General features: G+C 32.5%; 1 long non-coding RNA gene across 1 annotated transcript; it reads left to right on the top strand.

Annotated features, from left to right (window-relative positions):
* Positions 1-2866: 2866 nt before the first annotated feature.
* Positions 2867-3410, top strand: LOC126745369 (uncharacterized). The gene is made up of 3 exons (XR_007663527.1): positions 2867-3027; positions 3102-3227; positions 3281-3410. It is a non-coding gene; the product is annotated as an uncharacterized LOC126745369 (long non-coding RNA).
* Positions 3411-6926: the final 3516 nt, after the last annotated feature.

Genomic DNA, 6926 nt, shown 5'->3' with positions numbered 1-6926 from the left:
TTAACATAATCAATCTTCTAAGGAGCTCCTAAAAAACATTTACTGTGTTTATTTTGCCAGATACTAGATTATTTATTATAATGCCTAAATTATTACCACCCTATATGATAAAGACTCAATGTTCAATATTGATAAAATTAACCGTTTTGGAGAAAAAAAAACACTGTTTTATTTTAATTAAAAAGAACCATGACATGTTCTTTTTTTAGCGATGTGATAGTTATTCAAAAAACAAAGAATATTTCTTTCGTAGTTCTTAGTAAGGCATCTTAACGAAATTATTGAAAAAAATTTAAACCTGTTTTCTTAAAACGAAAAAATAACCTGAAAAAAGAGTGTAATAAATAAAGAAGCTGATAATTCGAAACAATTAATTAAAAACTTTATAAGCAGGTTCATTCTAAGCTCGGTGACGTCTGGTAGACTTGTGAGTACTATGAATCATGGATTGCTATTCTCGCCACAACAACCCTAGATGGTTCCTTATCACATCACAATGAATCCTGATTCTCTGTAAAAGTTTCTTACAGGAGTTTATGTGTAATAAAGGTTTGAGGTGCAAGGTTTTGAGGTGACCCTATCGGCAAAAATCCAATGGCGTTAGACCGGGAGACCGAGAAGGCCAGGCAATGTATCCTCCTCTACCTATCCAACCTATCCAACTGTTTAAAAAAACGTTATTCGGGTGGTTCCTTACAGCAATGCTGAAATGAGGTGCAGGCCCCATCATACATAAAATACATGTTTCGGTGGATCACAAGTGGAAAATGCTCTATTAAATCCAGAAGATTGTTCTGAAAAAAATCGAAATAAAATTCTCCATTCAATCATGGCGATAATACGAATGGCCCAATAAAAAAATGCTAATGATTTCTGCCCAGATATTAATTGAGTGGAATTGATGTTATTGATTAGAAACAACAGCAGCATGAGGATTTTCATTAGCCCATACATGCCAGTTATGTAAATTCACAATAAAATTTTTAATAAACCCTGCTTCCTAGGTAAAAAGAATAATGCTAATGAAGTTTCTATTAGTTTGATGCTGATCTACTAGCCAGTTTGCGAACTGTATTTTACGAGAAAAATCCTCAGATGTTTGATGATATGGGTATAAGAGCTATTCTTGAAGTATTTTAGCTATCATCGTTTTTCGTAAATTAAGCTAAGCGGCTAATTTTCGAGTACTCGTTGAAGGAGTATCAGCTACAGATTCCAAAATATTTTTTCCGAATTGTATGTTCTGTTCTTCTTCTGAATATGTACTGTTTTTCTCTGACTAGCATCAGTATTTTTTTTCCAAAATTTCCTAAAATTACAATAAAGAATATCAACGGTATCATCTTAATAAGTAGAATTGCCTACCAGTTTCTCTTAGACGTTGACAATTTGTTGAAATGTCTTCTGATTTGGAATGGTGCGATTAGAAAATGTTTCTTCATATAACCTTTTTGCTTACCATGCATTGCAAGACGTAAGACCATACAAAAGATGCATATCTGCATACTCAATAAACGTGAACTTCATATTTCGACTTAATTCAAATTTAATTTCACCAAAAAATCCAAAAATACCCTCGATTTATTAATACTAAACTCACTTAATAAAATTAGGATACGCTGAGCCCCTTTGGAGCAATTTGACCGTTTTGAATATATTTATAGTTTATCATAATTTAAATTTTTTAAACTTTACAATTGGTTCTTTAACATTTGATTAATTTTGTAGGTACATTTTTAATAGTTTTAGGAAATTTACCGCGCAGTCCTTGGCCTTTGAAGATCCACTAATTTTTTTTCTCAATATTTATGGTTTAGAACGCGATTTTGAAAAATGGTTTTTACTGGCTTATTTAGATGTTATTTGCATTAGCTGAGGGGCGAATGGATTTCTTTTCTACGTAACTATGGCTATCTTTAATAATACTTCAGGTACCCACAACAATTCATAATAAATATTATCAGTAGCACACCTATATTATCCTTAATATCCGATCCCTCGATACAGGGTTTGATGAATTAATGAACTATATTTACGATTTCAAATTTTATATGTTAGCGTTATCGGAAATAAGACTCTCTTCTAAGCATTGTTCGAGTATGTATAGAATTAATGGCTACAACTTTCCTAGAAGGGATCAACAAAGGGGTAGGGGAGGCGGGGTTGCAATTTTTGTAAAATCTAACTTTCAAGTACAAATTGTTGACATTGAAATTTTTTCTGCGCCATGCGAATTTATTTGTTTCACATTTTGAATTCATAAGCAGAAGATTTATTTTTGAATTTTTTAACTATAACTGTTACTTTCTAGAATAAGATTATTCTAGTAGGTGAATTCAACATTGATTTTTCAAGTAGCTCCACACATCAAACACAATTTTGAGGGTTCTTCACATATATAGTTTGTCCCAACATGTGAATAAGCCCACTGGGGTTTGTACATATAATAATACTTCTAGTCTACTTGACTTAATTATTACAAATAATGAATTAAGTGTCAAATTAATTATTTCAAATACAAGCTCAGATCATTGTTTAGTGTATTCTACTTTCAATTTGATATTATTTAAAGAAGAAATTAAATATCTAAGGTATAGAAACTATAATATTATTATCAGCAATCCGCTCTTTAAACAAGAAATTTCTCAGTTACCATGGTAAATCTTCTATCACACAAATAAGATTAATATTAAAATACATATTTTGAATACTAATATCAATAATATAGTTAATAAATATGCACTATTGCAGTTCAAAAAATTGGATGGAAATCTGTAGCACAAATTTAAAATTTCAATAAAATAAGAGAAAAAGATAATAAATCAAAGCATATAAAATAAGAAATTGACGCTACGAATTTATTATCGAAAACGAATTTATTATATTATATTTATATATATTTGAACTTAAAAAATACACAACGTGCCACTAAAGCGAGTTTGCGAGCTTCTGGGACGCCTTGAACAGTGGCCACTGGAGGAGGACGTCCTTAAAAACATCGAGAAATTTGTCGCCAAACTGTATAAGGTAAAAGAATGCACATACAAGATTTTTCAGCTAGATTAAAATAAACTACACCCAGAAAATCTGTTTTTATATAGGTGGATCCCAGCATAACAAGCTCAAACGATGCCCGGAGTTTTTTGTTTGGAGCTGTCAAAAAGGCAGAATTCTTCCCTCTAACAACCGATGCACTTCATCTGCATATCAAAAGATGCAACTATCAGGTAAGCGTACCAAAAACACAATTGATAAAAATAAACTATATTATTAAAAACAGATGTGTGTTTGGGAAAACGCCCATATCCCCAAACCGTCACTCCCTAGGCTACAGGACTGTGGCTGGATTGTGCAGAGGGAACAAGTTGTCCCTCTTTTAATGACTCTGGATCCCATTCCAAAGAAGTGCGAGGAAATAATAGTTTGTCATTGTAAAGGATATTGCAATACAAAAAATTGCAGTTGCCGAAGGGCGAATGTGTCTTGCCTCAAACTGTGCACTCCTTGAAAACGTTCTTGCATAAACTCTGAAGACACACAATAAATATTTCTTAAGTCTTTTTTTTTAAACCAATAAAAACAGTTTTTTTTTACAAAAATAATTATTTTTTTAAATGTTAACATTAGTCCTAGTATACTTGCACAATTTGCTAAAAGCCAAAAAGTGCAATTTTAACCGTTTGTGATTTACCCGATTAACCGTTTGGTACTTTTAAGAAAATATATTTGACCAACATGCTTAGTTTATGTGTGCATTCCCTATGTCTGAAAACATTAAAAAAACACTTTGGTCGCGTCCCAACCTCAAACAAGGGAGTTTTAGCGACAAAAAAAACGGTTTTAAGGCCATTTCGGACGCCATGTTGCATATCTCACTTCGCGTTGCGATTTCGCTTGGGCAACCGGCATTTTTAAATTCAGCGGGGTCAAATTAGTAAAAAAACACTCTTTGCCAAAAAGTAATACGAAATGCTCCTAAAACTTAAATATTCCAGAAATTGGTCTAGATTATTTAGGATGTGTTTGTTATTGGAAAAGCTAAGAAATTTCGCAAACCTTGCAAAAGCTCTACATAAAGTCAGGGAGGACAAAATGGTATTTAATTAGTTAAAGGACAGGCTGTAAAGAAATAGACTGTTACTGTGTAGCACATAATTTATTTTAACATATTTGATTTCTCGACAAATTTTTATTTTGAATACAGATATAAGCCATGTTGGAATTAAAGCAGTCCTTTCATAAAAATTAGAAAATTGCAAGCAAGTGATTTATTCCAGTAACACGCTATCAAAGCCAGAAAAAAACTATTGTTTAACCAGAAGAGAACTTTTATTAGCAGTAAAAGCTATAGAACTTTTTGATAAATATTTATATGGTTAACGATTCATTCTTAGGACCGACCATGATTCTCTAAAATAGCTTTTTACACACCCTAAAAGAAAAATAGGAAGGTTACTTCAATAGTTACAAGAGCATCACAGTCTTGAAGAGTGAAACGCAGCTAGTATAATGATAATCTAGTATTTGGCGTTATTTATGAACTGAAGTTTTGAGAAATTTTGAGGCCAGAATAAAAAGATATTTTTTACAAATCTCCAGAACTCAAAGTTTACTGGTCTAAATGGAATTTATTGGTTATTCAAGATGGAGTGCGTCTTAAAAATACGTAAAGATAAAATATATTTATTTTACTACTACTACTATTTACTACAATGTAATTCTTTGGTAAAATAGTGTTTTTTGTGCCCATTAGTTCTTAGCGTTACATAATTTAAATATTACATATAATATACGTAACACGTTATACTAAAAAATCTTATTTTATAAAATTTACCTCCTCTATGTATTTTTACAATATTTTAAAATTAACAACAAAGGTCAACTAAGCCCTTGTGTTAGAAAAGGCATTTAAATTTAGAAGAGTCTCAAAAGCAAAAACTGGTGGGCATGTCATGGTCCCAGTACCTTAAAAAGCTTGTTACTTGGGAATTTGAAACTTTATGTATTATTCTGCTTTAACAGTATTTACAAAGAACCAGCAAAAGCCATTGAATAAAAAATAATTGAGTGGAAGATATACGTTATATAGTTATAGTTATATAGATATAGTTATGTTATATAGATATAGTTATATATATATTTAGGAAATGAAAAATTCTGTGTACGAATACAACTCTATAAGCATGCTTGTTGTAAATATTAAAGGTTTTCCACTTTGCTTATTATTTGGGTAAAATGCCCTGATGTTGGCACCTACTCAATCATTGGTACCGTAAAACGGGGTTACTTTGCACCATTTTTTTTAGTTTTATTTTATTAGTTAGGATGTAACGTCACTCGAAAGGAGATCTGAACTTTTTATTATAAATATCAATTGAGCAGGTTGTAATATAACTCTGATTATAGCTATTTGTTACGTATATTTCCTAATCAAGAGAACAACCTAGTTTTATTAGTGGTGCAAAGTATGCCCCAAAAAAGTCATACTTTGCACCACTCAATATTTTATTAATATTTGGCTACTAAATGCTTGCTGGTGCATAGAAAACCCTTATTATTTCAAACTTTGCACCAATTAAATGCGAAAAAATGTTCGTGGGCCAAGTTTTGTGAATTTAAATCTACCTACCTACATATATTTATGAAACAAGCATAAAAGTAAAGAAAATTGCTACAATTTAAATGAACAAACTTTATTATAACATTATAACTGTAAAACTACAACGTTGGAAACTAATCACCCCACAATTTGTCGCATTCTGGGACAATGTACAATCCTCGTTTGGACATTTTCTTGGGAAGGCTAATGGCGCCAATTACGTTGTCCCACGAATACCAAATTTCGTCACGTCTTTCTGGCATTTCCAAAACTTTATCGATCTGGCCATAGCATTGATCATCGCTCCATCATTTTCTATTGCTGTTATCACTCCAGGATAAACATGATCATCATAGGAAAATAAAACGTACTCACCAACAATTTTTTTAACATCATCTAATCTAGAGTTTTTGACTTTTTCGACTATATTTGTTCCAAGAGAACCTGAGACGAGTTTTTCATTAAATTCTTTTTCTTCTTGCATCTCTTGCATCTCATTTATTTCATCATCTGATGAATCCCTGCCTAGTGGAAAGTGGTCGTCCAAAACAATGTCTTCCTCTGAATCATCTAGGATTTCTGGTTCAACAGCTTAAAGAGGTGTGAATGTAGATGCTCCAGTCAGATCTGTTAATCTAATTTCAGAATGGGCAATACTGTATCCTGCTGAAACCGTTATTTTCTTCTTCCTACGTGGCTTAAACTGTGTGGCTTCCTGTCTTTTATCTTCTAAATACTTAATGAAAGCGTTTTCGATATCCGACGAACTTGATTTATTTGTGTCGCTAGCAGTTGTCATATTAGATTGCTTAGTTGTTGTTAACCGCTCCAAGAGCGGTGTTTCATCGCAAGGGACGATAACGCATTTCCTAAATCCCGACTTTAATATCTCAGCGCTATTCTTTTGAATTTATTCTATTAATGATCGTAAAAGCATTGGAAAATGCTGTTTCTCAAGTACGTTTGATCTACTCCCTACATGAATTTCCCTATATTGAGATAAAGTGTCTCTCCAGGCTCTTTTCATGGGGGCAAATAATGCGACATCTAGCGGTTGTGTAACGTGGGTGCTGTTTGGAGGCAAACATACAAAATCAATGTCGTGTCTTCCATATAAATCGAGGACTTCATCATTAATATGAGATGATAATATGACAAATTGTCTCCTAAAACGATCTTCTTTCCCTGAATTTTTTTAAGCCTGGGCAATAGGAGAGTGCTGAACCAATTTGCAAATGTCTGTGATACAACCAGATGCAGTATTTGCATAACGCGTACCAGGGAGACCATTCTCAGTCCAGGTGTCCCACAAATGCTTGGATTTGTA

Source organism: Anthonomus grandis, chromosome 15, assembly GCF_022605725.1.
Source record: "Anthonomus grandis grandis chromosome 15, icAntGran1.3, whole genome shotgun sequence".
In the NCBI taxonomy this organism is placed as follows: domain Eukaryota; kingdom Metazoa; phylum Arthropoda; class Insecta; order Coleoptera; family Curculionidae; genus Anthonomus; species Anthonomus grandis.
The sequence above is the reverse complement of the archived record's forward strand: the minus strand, read 5'-3'. Positions and strand labels throughout refer to the sequence as shown.